Source organism: Engystomops pustulosus, chromosome 3 (assembly GCF_040894005.1).
Source record: "Engystomops pustulosus chromosome 3, aEngPut4.maternal, whole genome shotgun sequence".
Classification (NCBI taxonomy): domain Eukaryota; kingdom Metazoa; phylum Chordata; class Amphibia; order Anura; family Leptodactylidae; genus Engystomops; species Engystomops pustulosus.
The window spans coordinates 8,197,713-8,212,726 of NC_092413.1; the positions used below are offsets into that span (position 1 = coordinate 8,197,713).

Below are 15,014 nucleotides of genomic sequence, written 5' to 3' on the forward strand. Positions count from 1 at the left end.
GGTATGGAGGCTTGGCTTTTCCCACCACACTTGAATATATATCGTGTGAACAGTTTTGACCACTGATCGATTCAAGCAGCAGGTGAAAAAGTGGTCAAAAGTCCTAGATCTGGGATCCAAACTGGTGGGGGCCCCTTTAAAAGTGAAAGTGGTGGGGGCCCCAGGGCTTGAGCCCCGCGAGCCCCTCCTTTAATCCAGCCCTGCTTAACATGATTACTGGTATAATGGTGAGAAATAACCAGAAGTTACCATTTTACTGCACTAAAATTTGTCAGTTAAGCCCATTTTTAAGTCAGAGTTAGAGCTTTGGTGTACGGACTTCAAAACCCTCCTATAAGCGAGTATCGGTTACACATACAATTGTGCTTGCATGCACCTACTAGCTTAAAGGAGACAAGACAGGAGAAAAGGCAAGGAATAAAGAATTATTGGCAACATAAAATGACTGATACATATAAATGAATGTATACTAAGGACCCAAAACAACACCTGTAACATCTTCATCGTTGGAAGAAACATCTATTCTACCTTCTAACAAGCAAATAAGGAATTACTTCTGAAACGTAGCAACAGTAAAACTGCACGGAGATGATTGTCTAAACATTTGTTCTTAAATAAAGTAACAGTTTTAAAGGAAATCTACAACCAGGATGAATGACTGTAAATCAAGCACACTGACATACTGGTGTGTGTCCCTCTGGCAGGATCCACCTTTCTTCTAGCTTGTTAGTACCTTGTTTTTACACAAAAAAAAGGTTTAAAAAATGATTCAAATGAACCTGAGGGGCTCCATAGATAACAATGGTGCCTGGAGCCCCTCAAGCCCAATTTTGTTAAAAACAAGAGCATAAGAAGCTAAAATAAGAGCGGATCCGGCCAGAGGTGGCGCACACTAGCATATCAGCGTGCTTGGTTTACAATCCTTCATCCTGGCAGTACATGTCTTTTAAAGGTTTAAGGCCTGCTGGACTTAGAAGTATCTTAGAAAATACTTAAAAGATACTCTCTGTTCTGGGACTGCTGTGCACTCAAACTACAGATCTGTGGGTGAGGTAAAGCAGTCACCAGACATGTGATAGACATTTGGTTTGGTAATTGTTTGGTTTTGTGCGCCAATTGGCAACAAAAGAGAATAGAGTGAAAACCCTTTGCCCCTTTTTGGACTCAGATCTCAATTTGGGAGATTGTAGGTCACCAGATAATCCCAGAAAGCTTACGGACTACACTAAAATTTTATTTAATTGCGCTGCTTATTTCAGTCAGATCCAACCTGTCCAGGTCTTATTTCCCTGATAAGAAATGAGATTGCTGACTTGTTAATGGAAGAGTATGATTGCTGGAAAGGAAATTATTTCCAAAATCAGCATGCTGACGAGTTGGTGGATCCAAAAATATTCAATTATCCCTATCTTTTAGGTAAATCTTATTTTAGGATGGTTAAAAACACATACATGAACCGATTAAAAGCTGCCATTTCACATTGCATTTCCACATGTGCAACAAAAGCTCCTGGCACATACATTACCCATGATCGTTATACCGACCAAAATAGTCCTTGTTGCACTTTACTCATTTTGTATGTATCAAATTAGTTAAATTAGGCTTGAAAAAGGCACCAGTTAGTGATGGGTCGTTCGCGAACGAGCCGGCACTTTCGTGTGAACCGGCTCACCTCTGTGAGCCAATGGCTCACCAAAACCCCACCCCTAAATGGCTCCCCACGCCCATTTTAGCCCAATAAAATCTGGCCTGCGGCTCCTTATTGTACATGTAATAAGGAGCCGTTCAGGAGCCAAAAGAGCCTAATGAGCCAGATCACTAACAAGAGCCGTAATTCCCATCCACTAGCTCCAGTTTGGAAGGAGCTGATACGTTGCTTGATTTTTTTTGTGTTTAAATCCTTGGAGTGCTGCCATTTTTTCCATTGTTAGTGTTCACATTTGTTAAAAGTATATTGTTCATGTTTCAAAATTTCAGTCCTCAGTGGAAAACCTTACAAACTATAGATGGAAACTCATTTCCTGGAACAATAAGAACTCCCTGCTCTGCGTATTGACATATTTATGGGTGCGTTTCAGATGGAGAATAATTCTAGACATATTTAGTGTATGGGCTAGTGGTTTAGTGCCCCAAATCATCGTGTTTGGTTTTTGAAAGCATTCGGAAGAAATATAATATTCATACTCAGCTCGTCTCCTGAGCGTTCTGACAAGTGAAGCCGGCATATTACACCCCCCCACGAGAGGCGGCCCCGGGGTGGGACCTGAAGAAGTGAGTCCGATGTGCCTCATCAGACTCCCATCTGGGCGAGTATAAATGTGTTTTTTTTAAACAAAGATGTCAAAAAGGTCAATTTGGGACCTTAAACCACAGGAGCATAAGGACCTGTAGTTGCTTTAGTGTCCCAAATTGACTTGACAGATCCTCTTTAAAAGGTGCAACTAGAAAATACCTAAAAAGCTATGCAAATGAAAAAAAAATCAAAAAGTTACATCCCCTCGAAGGAGCAGGAGTGAAAAACTGAAACGTAAAAAAATTTTGGTCTTTAAGGGGTCAATCTATCTATGTTTATCTAGCCTTTATGTAGACACCGTCATGTATGACAGGAGCGAGCCGCTGTATAGCTCCGTATAGTCATCTGTCACAGCCGCCTCACCAGGCCGAGGTGGCAAAGGAAGCGGGAAATCTTCATCTGTACAAAAAGTTTTGCAAAATAAAAGGCAAACTATCTCCACTAATGGATCCATCATAGACGAAACTACGACCCAAAACGTGACAGACTCCATTATAGTCAATGGCGTCCTCCATTGGATGGATCCAGCACCGGTTTTTCCGGATTATTCTGGTGTTGGTTTTTAAAATTGGTCTAAAACATAGGAAAAGCAGGTCAGAAAAACACTAATTATTACTACAAGACTACACAGCACAACACACATCACCTCACACAATCCTCCCCTCACACTATCCCCCCCTCACAGCGCTGTCACTATCCTCCCCTCACACTATCCTCTCCTCACAGCGCTGTCACTATCCTCCCCTCACAGCGCTGTCACTATCCTCTCCTCACAGCGCTGTCACTATCCTCCCCTCACAGCGCTGTCACTATCCTCCCCTCACAGCGCTGTCACTATCCTCCCCTCACAGCGCTGTCACTATCCTCCCCTCACAGCGCTGTCACTATCCCCCCCTCACAGCGCTGTCACTATCCTCCCCTCACAGCGCTGTCACTATCCTCCCCTCACAGTGCTGTCACTATCCTCCCCTCACACTATCCCCCCCTCACAGTGCTGTCACTATCCTCCCCTCACAGCGCTGTCACTATCCCCCCCTCACAGTGCTGTCACTATCCTCCCCTCACAGTGCTGTCACTATCCTCTCCTCACAGTGCTGTCACTATCCTCCCCTCACAGCGCTGTCACTATCCCCCCCTCACAGTGCTGTCACTATCCTCCCCTCACAGTGCTGTCACTATCCTCTCCTCACACTATCCTCTCCTCACAGCGCTGTCACTATCCTCCCCTCACAGCGCTGTCACTATCCTCCCCTCACAGCGCTGTCACTATCCTCCCCTCACAGCGCTGTCACTATCCTCCCCTCACAGCGCTGTCACTATCCTCCCCTCACAGCGCTGTCACTATCCTCTCCTCACAGCGCTGTCACTATCCTCCCCTCACAGCGCTGTCACTATCCTCCCCTCACAGCGCTGTCACTATCCCCCCTCACAGCGCTGTCACTATCCTCCCCTCACAGCGCTGTCACTATCCTCCCCTCACAGCGCTGTCACTATCCTCCCCTCACACTATCCTCTCCTCACAGCGCTGTCACTATCCTCTCCTCACAGCGCTGTCACTATCCTCCCCTCACAGCGCTGTCACTATCCTCCCCTCACAGCGCTGTCACTATCCTCCCCTCACAGCGCTGTCACTATCCTCCCCTCACAGCGCTGTCACTATCCTCCCCTCACAGCGCTGTCATTATCCTTCCCTCACAGCGCTGTCACTATCCTCTCCTCACAGCGCTGTCACTATCCTCTCCTCACAGCGCTGTCACTATCCTCTCCTCACACTATCCCCCCTCACAGCACTGTCACTATCCTCTCCTCACAGCGCTGTCACTATTCTCCCCTCACAGCGCTGTCACTATCCTCCCCTCACAGCGCTGTCAATATCCTCTCCTCACAGCGCTGTCACTATCCTCTCCTCACACTATCCCCCCCTCACAGCGCTGTCACTATCCTCCCTTCACAGCGCTGTCACTATCCTCCCCTCACAGCGCTGTCACTATCCACCCCTCACACTATCCTCTCCGCACAGCGCTGTCACTATCCTCCCCTCACAGCGCTGTCACTATCCTCCCCTCACAGCGCTGTCACTATCCTCCCCTCACAGTGCTGTCACTATCCTCTCCTCACACTATCCCCCCCTCACAGCGCTGTCACTATCCTCTCCTCACAGCGCTGTCACTATCCTCTCCTCACACTATCCCCCCCTCACAGCGCTGTCACTATCCTCTCCTCACACTATCCTCCCCTCACAGCGCTGTCACTATTCTCCCCTCACAGTGCTGTCACTATCCTCTCCTCACACTATCCTCTCCTCACAGCGCTGTCACTATTCTCCCCTCACAGTGCTGTCACTATCCTCTCCTCACACTATCCTCCCCTCACAGTGCTGTCACTATCTTCTCCTCACAGCGCTGTCACTATCCTCTCCTCACACTATCCTCTCCTCACAGCGCTGTCACTATTCTCCCCTCACAGTGCTGTCACTATCCTCTCCTCACACTATCCTCCCCTCACAGCGCTGTCACTATCCCCCCCTCACACTATCCTCTCCTCACAGCGCTGTCACTATCCTCCCCTCACAGCGCTGTCACTATCCTCTCCTCACAGCGCTGTCACTATCCTCCCCTCACAGCGCTGTCACTATCCTCCTCTCACAGCGCTGTCACTATCCTCCCCTCACCGCGCTGTCACTATCCTCCCCTCACCGCGCTGTCACTATCCTCCCCTCACAGCGCTGTCACTATCCTCTCCCCACAGCGCTGTCACTATCCTCCCCTCACAGCGCTGTCACTATCCTCCCCTCACACTATCCCCCCTCACAGCGCTGTCGCTATCCTCCCCTCACAGCGCTGTCACTATCCTCCCCTCACAGCGCTGTCACTATCCTCCCCTCACAGCGCTGTCACTATCCCCCCTCACAGCGCTGTCACTATCCTCCCCTCACAGCGCTGTCACTATCCTCCCCTCACAGCGCTGTCACTATCCTCCCCTCACAGCGCTGTCACTATCCTCCCCTCACACTATCCCCCTCTCACAGCGCTGTCACTATCCTCCCCTCACACTATCCCCCCTCACAGCGCTGTCACTATCCTCCCCTCACAGCGCTGTCACTATCCTCTCCTCACAGCGCTGTCACTATCCTCTCCTCACACTATCCTCCCCTCACAGCGCTGTCACTATCCTCCCCTCACACTATCCCCCCCTCACAGCGCTGTCACTGTCCTCCCCTCACAGCGCTGTCACTATCCTCTCCTCACACTATCCTCCCCTCACAGCGCTGTCACTATCCTCTCCTCACAGCGCTGTCACTATCCTCCCCTCACAGCGCTGTCACTATCCTCCCCTCACACTATCCCCCCCTCACAGCGCTGTCACTATCCCCCCCTCACAGCGCTGTCACTATCCTCCCCTCACACTATCCTCCCCTCACAGCGCTGTCACTATCCTCCCCTCACAGCGCTGTCACTATCCTCTCCTCACAGCGCTGTCACTATCCTCTCCTCACACTATCCTCCCCTCACAGCGCTGTCACTATCCTCCTCTCCTCACACTATCCTCCCCTCACAGCGCTGTCACTATCCTCCTCTCCTCACACTATCCTCCCCTCACAGCGCTGTCACTATCCTCCCCTCACAGCGCTGTCACTATCCTCCCCTCACAGCGCTGTCACTATCCTCCCCTCACACTATCCCCCCCTCACAGCGCTGTCACTATCCTCCTCTCCTCACACTATCCTCCCCTCACAGCGCTGTCACTATCCTCCCCTCACACTATCCCCCCTCACAGCGCTGTCACTATCCTCCTCTCCTCACACTATCCTCCCCTCACAGCGCTGTCACTATCCTCCCCTCACAGCGCTGTCACTATCCTCCCCTCACAGCGCTGTCACTATCCTCTCCTCACAGCGCTGTCACTATCCTCTCCTCACAGCGCTGTCACTATCCTCCCCTCACACTATCCTCCCCTCACAGCGCTGTCACTATCCTCTCCTCACAGCGCTGTCACTATCCTCTCCTCACACTATCCTCCCCTCACAGCGCTGTCACTATCCTCCTCTCCTCACACTATCCTCCCCTCACAGCGCTGTCACTATCCTCCCCTCACACTATCCTCTCCTCACACTATCCTCCCCTCACACTATCCTCTCCTCACACTATCCTCCCCTCACACTATCCTCCCCTCACACTATCCTCCCCTCACACTATCCTCCCCTCACACTATCCTCCTCCTCTCCTCACACTATCCTCCCCTCACAGCGCTGTCACTATCCTCTCCTCACACTATCCTCTCCTCACACTATCCTCCCCTCACACTATACTCCCCTCACACTATACTCCCCTCACAGCGCTGTCACTATCCTCCCCTCACACTATCCTCCTCCTCTCCTCACACTATCCTCCTCCTCTCCTCACACTATCCTCCCCTAACAGCGCTGTCACTATCCTCCCCTCACACTATCCTCCCCTCACACTATCCTCTCCTCACACTATCCTCCCCTCACACTATCCTCCCCTCACACTATCCTCCTCCTCTCCTCACACTATCCTCCCCTCACAGCGCTGTCACTATCCTCTCCTCACACTATCCTCTCCTCACACTATCCTCCCCTCACACTATACTCCCCTCACACTATACTCCCCTCACAGCGCTGTCACTATCCTCCCCTCACACTATCCTCCTCCTCTCCTCACACTATCCTCCTCCTCTCCTCACACTATCCTCCCCTCACAGCGCTGTCACTATCCTCCCCTCACACTATCCTCTCCTCACACTATCCTCCCCTCACACTATCCTCTCCTCACACTATACTCCCCTCACACTATCCTCCTTCCCTCAGTCCCCACTTATCTTTCCCGCCCATTCTCCTCACACTGAGAAACCGCTCGGTGACGTCACGACGTTGGCTCCTCCTCGGTGACGCGTGAGGGGGCGGGGCCGATGCTTAGAGCGGAGATCGCTGGATGGATGGGAGACGCTGAGGGGCATCGTGTGACGGTAACTGAGGGGAGACACAGGGTGACACTGGAGACATAGGAGAGGGTGCTATCTACAGGAGACACTGGGTGACACAGGAGAGGGTGCTACCTACAGGAGAGGGGAGACAGGGTGACACTGGAGACATAGGAGAGGGTGCTATCTACAGGAGACACTGGGTGACACAGGAGACACTGGGTGACACAGGAGAGGGTGCTACCTACAGGAGAGGGGAGACACAGGGTGACACTGGAGACATAGGAGAGGGTGCTATCTACAGGAGACACTGGGTGACACAGGAGACACTGGGTGACACAGGAGAGGGTGCTACCTACAGGAGAGGGGAGACACAGGGTGACACTGGAGACATAGGAGAGGGTGCTATCTACAGGAGACACTGGGTGACACAGGAGACACTGGGTGACACAGGAGAGGGTGCTACCTACAGGAGAGGGGAGACACAGGGAGGAGAGGGTGCTACCTACAGGAGAGGGTGGACACAGGGTGACACTGGAGACATAGGAGAGGGTGCTATCTACAGGAGAGGGGGGAGACACAGGGTGACACAGGAGAGGAGAGACACAGGAGAGGGTGCTACCTACAGGAGAGGGGGGACAGGAGAGGGTGCAACCTACAGGAGAGGGTGGACACAGGGTGACACTGGAGACATAGGAGAGGGTGCTATCTACAGGAGAGGGGGGAGACACAGGGTGACACAGGAGAGGAGAGACACAGGAGAGGGTGCTACCTACAGGAGAGGGGGGACACAGGGTGACATAGGAGAGGGTGCTACCTACAGGAGAGGGGGGACACAGGGTGACATAGGAGAGGGTGCTACCTACAGGAGAGGGGGGACACAGGAGAGGGTGCAACCTACAGGAGAGGGGGGACACAGGAGAGGGTGCAACCTACAGGAGAGGGGGACACAGGAGAGGGTGCAACCTACAGGAGAGGGGGACACAGGAGAGGGTGCAACCTACAGGAGAGGGGGACACAGGGTGACACAGGAGAGGGGAGACACAGGAGATGGTGCTACCTACAGGAGAGGGGGGACACATGGTGACACAGGAGATGGTGCTACCTACAGGAGAGGGTGCTACCTACAGGAGAGGGGGGACACAGGCTGACACAGGAGAGGGTGCTACCTACAGGAGAGGGGGGACACAGGGTGACACAGGAGAGGGTGCTACCTACAGGAGAGGGGGGACACAGGCTGACACAGGAGAGGGTGCTACCTACAGGAGAGGGGGGACACAGGGTGACACCTGCAGCAGAGGGGGGACACATGGTGACACAGGAGAGGGGTGACACAGGAGAGGGTTCTACCTACAGGAGAGGGGGGACACATGGTGACACAGGAGATGGTGCTACCTACAGGAGAGGGGTGACACAGGAGATGGTGCTACCTACAGGAGAGGGGGGACACAGGCTGACACAGGAGATGGTGCTACCTACAGGAGAGGGGGGACACAGGCTGACACCTGCAGCAGAGGGGGGACACATGGTGACACAGGAGAGGGTGCTACCTACAGGAGAGGGTGCTACCTACAGGAGAGGGTGCTACCTACAGGAGAGGGGGGACACAGGCTGACACAGGAGAGGGTGCAACCTACAGGAGAGGGGGGACACAGGGTGACACCTGCAGCAGAGGGGGGGACACATGGTGACACAGGAGATGGTGCTACCTACAGGAGAGGGGGGACACAGGCTGACACAGGAGAGGGTGCTACCTACAGGAGAGGGGGGACACAGGGTGACACCTGCAGCAGAGGGGGGACACATGGTGACACAGGAGAGGGGTGACACAGGAGAGGGTGCTACCTACAGGAGAGGGGGGACACATGGTGACACAGGAGATGGTGCTACCTACAGGAGAGGGGGGACACAGGGTGACACAGGAGATGGTGCTACCTACAGGAGAGGGGGGACACAGGGTGACACAGGAGAGGGTGCTACCTACAGGAGAGGGGGGACACAGGGTGACACCTGCAGCAGAGTGGGGGGGACATGGTGACACAGGAGAGGGGGCTACCTACAGGAGAGGGGGGACACAGGGTGACACAGGAGATGGTGCTACCTACAGGAGAGGGGGGACACAGGGTGACACAGGAGATGGTGCTACCTACAGGAGAGGGGGGACACAGGGTGACACAGGAGATGGTGCTACCTACAGGAGAGGGGGGACACAGGGTGACACAGGAGAGGGTGCTACCTACAGGAGAGGGGGGACACAGGGTGACACCTGCAGCAGAGTGGGGGGGACATGGTGACACAGGAGAGGGGGCTACCTACAGGAGAGGGGGGACACAGGGTGACACAGGAGATGGTGCTACCTACAGGAGAGGGGGGACACAGGGTGACACAGGAGATGGTGCTACCTACAGGAGAGGGGGGACACAGGGTGACACAGGAGAGGGTGCTACCTACAGGAGAGGGGGGACACAGGGTGACACCTGCAGCAGAGTGGGGGACACATGGTGACACAGGAGAGGGGGCTACCTACAGGAGAGGGGGGACACATGGTGACACAGGAGAGGGTGCTACCTACAGGAGAGGGGGGACACATGGTGACACAGGAGAGGGTGCAACCTACAGGAGAGGGGACACAAGGTGACACCCGCAGCAGAGGGGGGAGACGCGGGGTGACACCCGCAGCAGAGGGGGGAGACGCGGGGGGACACCCGCAGGAGAGGGGGGAGACGCGGGGGGACACCCGCAGGAGAGGGGGGAGCCGCGGGGGGGACACCCGCAGGAGAGGGGGGGAGCCGCGGGGGGGACACCCGCAGGAGAGGGGGGGGGACGCGGGGGGGACACCCGCAGGAGAGGGGGGAGACACTGGAAAGGATAGTGGAGGGTAACCCTTATAGATGGGGGACACTGACAGATAAAGGAGAGTGAACACTAACAAGATGGGTGAGACTGACAGGTCAGGGGTGACAGGCGAAGGGTGATTTTGGGGGGGATCAGAAGGCTGACACTGACAGATGAGGGATGACTGTGATGTTACCTCCTGCTGTCTATAGGGGTTATGTATAGAGCAGTGATGGCTAACCTATGGCACTGGTGGTGGAGGTGGCACTCAGAGCCCTTTCTGTGGGCACTCAGGCCATCACCAGAGATGACTCCAGGTATCTTCCTGCAGTCCCAGACAGCCCAGGACTTGCTGTGCACAGAGCTATTTTAAAGTGACAGCTCTACCTGGGACTATTTTCTGCTTTATTGGTCCTCGGGTGCTGGTATCAATGGAAACTGTGACAGAGAAGGGAGTATAAATCACAAATTACATTTCTGTGTTGGCACTTTGCGATAAATAAGCGGGTCTATGTTGTAGTTTTGGGCACTCGGTCTCTAAAAGGTTCGCCATCACTGGTATAGAGTATAGAGAAGAGTACAGCGGCTTATTATATACATAGATGATGCGCCTCATGCTGTATATATGGTGTGTAATCCTATAGATAATAGGTGACCAATTAAAAAAAAACAAAACCTCGAACATTCGTGTCATTGCAACAAAAAATAGTTTTGGTAGTTAAAAAAAATCCTAAAACATTAGGGCCACAAAACAACCAAAACTAATAAAAGTTCCTATTCCTCAAGGCCACATTCACACAATGAAAATGCATCCAAATTGAATTGTGTGAACATGACCTGAGACTTTTTCGGGCCATGCAGGGGTTGCGCGGGGGCCTATGACCCTTTTTTAGGTTCTGTAATGTGAGCAGGACTAGTTACACTGTTGTGTTGTCAGTCAGGAGAGAGTAGAGGGTCTGTCACAGTGTGTCAGCAGTCCCTCCCCATATTCCTGAGCAGTGTAGTGTAGCATGCTGGGAGTTGTAGTCCTGAAGATGACTGGCACAATCCCTTGGTATAAGAGTCTAGAAGTCTCCACAGCCGGGGCTTGTCCTCTGTGCCAGGTGCTCTGGTATTGTTCTGTCTTCAGGGCACAGCGCCCACAGCCCTCTGCCCGCTGATGCTGTAATAAGCTATATCAGGACGGTGATTAATCTCTCCACCACCATGATGTCACTGTTACCAGCAGCTTCCCATTATCACCCATCTGTTGTGCACTTACAGCGCTGCAGCCCTGCGCCCCAGGCCTGGAGATTGCTATGGAATTCTAATTAAAGGGAATTTGTCAGAAGCTGCGACCACATGGACTGCAGCCAGTGTTATGTATTGTCCCTGGAGAGATGTGTAATCAGACCTCACACTGCTGTGCTCTGTGCTCTCTGCAGCCAGTGTTATGTATAGTCCCTGGAGAGATATGTAATCAGACATCACACTGCTGTGCTCTGTGCTCTCTGCAGCCAGTGTTATGTATTGTCCCTGGAGAGATGTGTAATCACACATCACACTGCTGTGCTCTGTGTTCTCTGCAGCCAGTGTTATGTATTGTCCCTGGAGAGATGTATAATCAGACCTCACACTGCTGTGCTCTGTGCTCTCTGCAGCCAGTGTTATGTATTGTCCCTGGAGAGATGTGTAATCACACATCACACTGCTGTGCTCTGTGTTCTCTGCAGCCAGTGTTATGTATTGTCCCTGGAGAGATGTGTAATCAGACCTCACACTGCTGTGCTCTGTGCTCTCTGCAGCCAGTGTTATGTATTGTCCCTGGAGAGATGTATAATCAGACCTCACACTGCTGTGCTCTGTGCTCTCTGCAGCCAGTGTTATGTATTGTCCCTGGAGAGATGTGTAATCACACATCACACTGCTGTGCTCTGTGTTCTCTGCAGCCAGTGTTATGTATTGTCCCTGGAGAGATGTGTAATCAGACCTCACACTGCTGTGCTCTGTGCTCTCTGCAGCCAGTGTTATGTATTGTCCCTGGAGAGATGTGTAATCAGACCTCACACTGCTGTGCTCTGTGCTTTCTGCAACCATTGTTATGTATTATCCCTGGAGAGATGTGTAATCAGACCTCACACTGCTGTGCTCTGTGCTCTCTGCAGCCAGTGTTATGTATTGTCCCTGGAGAGATGTGTAATCATACCTCGCACTGCTGTTCTCTGTGCTCTCTGCAGTCAGTGTTATGTAATGTCCCTGGAGAGATGTGTAATCAGACCTCACACTGCTGTGCTCTGTGCTCTCTGCAGCCAGTGTTATGTATTGTCCCTAGAGAGATGTGTAATCAGACCTCACACTGCTGTGCTCTGTGCTCTCTGCAGCCAGTGCTATGTATTGTCCCTGGAGAGATGTGTAATCAGACCTGTGTGTATGAAGTTGGTAGCAGCAGGACTGTGATATATGGATTTATATTCTATGATTGCAGTTGGGGGTATGTCCTCACACTGCTGTGCTCTGTGCTCTTCAGATAGCATTATATATTGTCCCTGGAGAGATGTGTAATCAGACCTTTGTATATGAAGTTAGTAGCAGCAGGACTGTGGATATATATATGGATTTATATTCTCAGATTCTATTGGGAGGAGGGTGTCCTCACACTGCTGTGCTCTGTTCATATAGTCATTGCAAATACTCCTAATAAACTTCTGGTATTTTATTCCTCACCTCCCTTTAGATCTCTGCTTGCTTTCAGTGAATGGGACAATATTTCCATCCTTCTGTCCTATAACTGTTTATAGATCAAACACTTCTCATAGCTGGATATGGGGTCTCCACATCAAAATCTGCATGGAAATCCGTTGAGACCCTGATATTTGGGCCAATGGCTGTTCGGGTGATCCCAACCAGTCCCCACACAGCATAGAAAAAGTGTCAGAAATCCAAGGCTTTCAGATTCCCAGGAATCGGTGTGAATGTGCCCCGCCCCCTGCTCTGATACATTGTAACAAACAGGATTAGAGAGAGATTTGTTCTGGAATTTACGCTTCTCCCTTTACCTGATGATAGTCTCATTTTTAAGATGGAAACCAAGTGATGGAGAGACACCCCCCCCCCAAATTGTTGTATAGATTAGATACAACTGTAACAAATTCCAAGCTCTGACGTCAAACATCTAGGGGGGCGCCCTGCTGGACGTCAAACATCTAGGGGGGGGGGGGCGCCCTACTGCTGGACGTCAAACATCTAGGGGGGGGCGCCCTACTGCTGGACGTCAAACATCTAGGGGGGGGGGCGCTCTACTGCTGGACGTCAAACATCTAGGGGGGGGGCGCTCTACTGCTGGACGTCAAACATCTAGGGGGGGGCGCTCTACTGCTGGACGTCAAACATCTAGGGGGGGCGCTCTACTGCTGGACGTCAAACATCTAGGGGGGGGCGCCCTACTGCTGGACGTCAAACATCTAGGGGGGGGGGGCGCTCTACTGCTGGACGTCAAACATCTAGGGGGGGGCGCTCTACTGCTGGACGTCAAACATCTAGGGGGGGGCGCCCTACTGCTGGACGTCAAACATCTAGGGGGGGGGGCGCTCTACTGTTGGACGTCAAACATCTAGGGGGGGGCGCTCTACTGCTGGACATCAAACATCTAGGGGGGCGCCCTGCTGGACGTCAAACATCTAGGGGGGCGCCCTGCTGGACGTCAAACATCTAGGGGGGGCGCCCTACTGCTGGACGTCAAACATCTACGGGGGCGCCCTACTGCTGGACGTCAAACATCTAGGGGGGTGCCCTGCTGGACGTCAAACATCTAGGGGGGGGGGGCGCTCTACTGCTGGACGTCAAACATCTAGGGGGGCTCTACTGCTGAACATTTTATTGATGAGAGGTGGCTGCATTTTCAACCCTCGGCTTATACTTGAGTCAATACATTTTCCCAGTTTTGTTTTTGTGGTAAAATTAGGTACCTAGGCTTATACTTGGGACAGTTTATACTTGAGTATATATGGTACTAACAGAAAGCGGAGAGATTTGCCAGGAGTCTGGACAGTTATATACAATAATTGTAGATGTGACTCCTTTTCCCTCTAGTGGTCAAACACTGGCATTGCATGTAAGAGGGACCTCAGCACTATGTCCAGGCTTCTAGGATTGGCTTCTCTGGGGTCTATTGTGGATCAGCTTTACTTCATTCTTATTGTCCATTATTGGTGCAAAAGCCGCAGAGGTCACGGAGATGACAGGCGAGCATAGAGATGGGTGCCAAGTGCACACACGCCCGGCAAGCGTTATTGAGATCGGATATGGCTCCTTCTATACACTTATCCTCTATCCAAAGGCTTAGTAAGTGATCGCTGGGGGTCCGACCACGTTCCTATAGAAGTAAAGGAAGCTGTAGTCTGGCATGTATATCTGTGCACCAGCCTGGAGAACCCAGGGGTGTAATTAGAAGAGCGAGGGCCTCATAGCAGAGGGAATGGACCCTCCTTCCCCCTTAATAAAATATACATACTGTATATATACTCGAGTATAAGCCAACATTTTTTAGCACAAAAAATGTGCTGAAAACCCTTACTTGGCTTATACTCGAGTCAATAGGTTTTCCCATTTGTTATTTGTATTAAAATCAGGGACCTTGGTTTATACTCGGGTCGGCTTATATTTGAGTATATACATTATATTTGTATACTCCCACATGGGTTACAACCACACAGTATATTCACACCATATATACATACATACAGCCTATACACACATACATAGAAAACACACCAAAGCTTCAGATACAGACATAGAGCATATACACATCACACATACATACAATACCATATACAGACATGCAGCAGATACACATGGAATACTGACACTGGCCCCCATAGCAGCTGCTATCCCTGTTACGCCCCTGGGAGAACCCCATTATTGTGAGCGCTGGGGTCCTAGTAGTCAGGCGCCTATTGATCACTCACAT

The 15,014-nt window shown here is 51.9% G+C and overlaps 1 protein-coding gene across 3 annotated transcripts in view; it reads left to right on the top strand.

The window, feature by feature from the left end:
* CLIP4 (CAP-Gly domain containing linker protein family member 4) overlaps nucleotides 1-15,014 on the top strand; it is a 90,108-nt gene that overhangs the window by 27,024 nt on the left and 48,070 nt on the right. For 2 of the 3 annotated variants that reach the window (XM_072139968.1, XM_072139970.1), the window contains exon 1: nucleotides 7,148-7,279. The exons of the other annotated variant lie outside the window; for it this stretch is intronic. The gene's annotated coding sequence lies outside the window, so the exon portion shown is untranslated. Of the gene's footprint in view, nucleotides 1-7,147; nucleotides 7,280-15,014 lie in introns of those variants that run through there. 3 annotated transcript variants of the gene reach the window in all.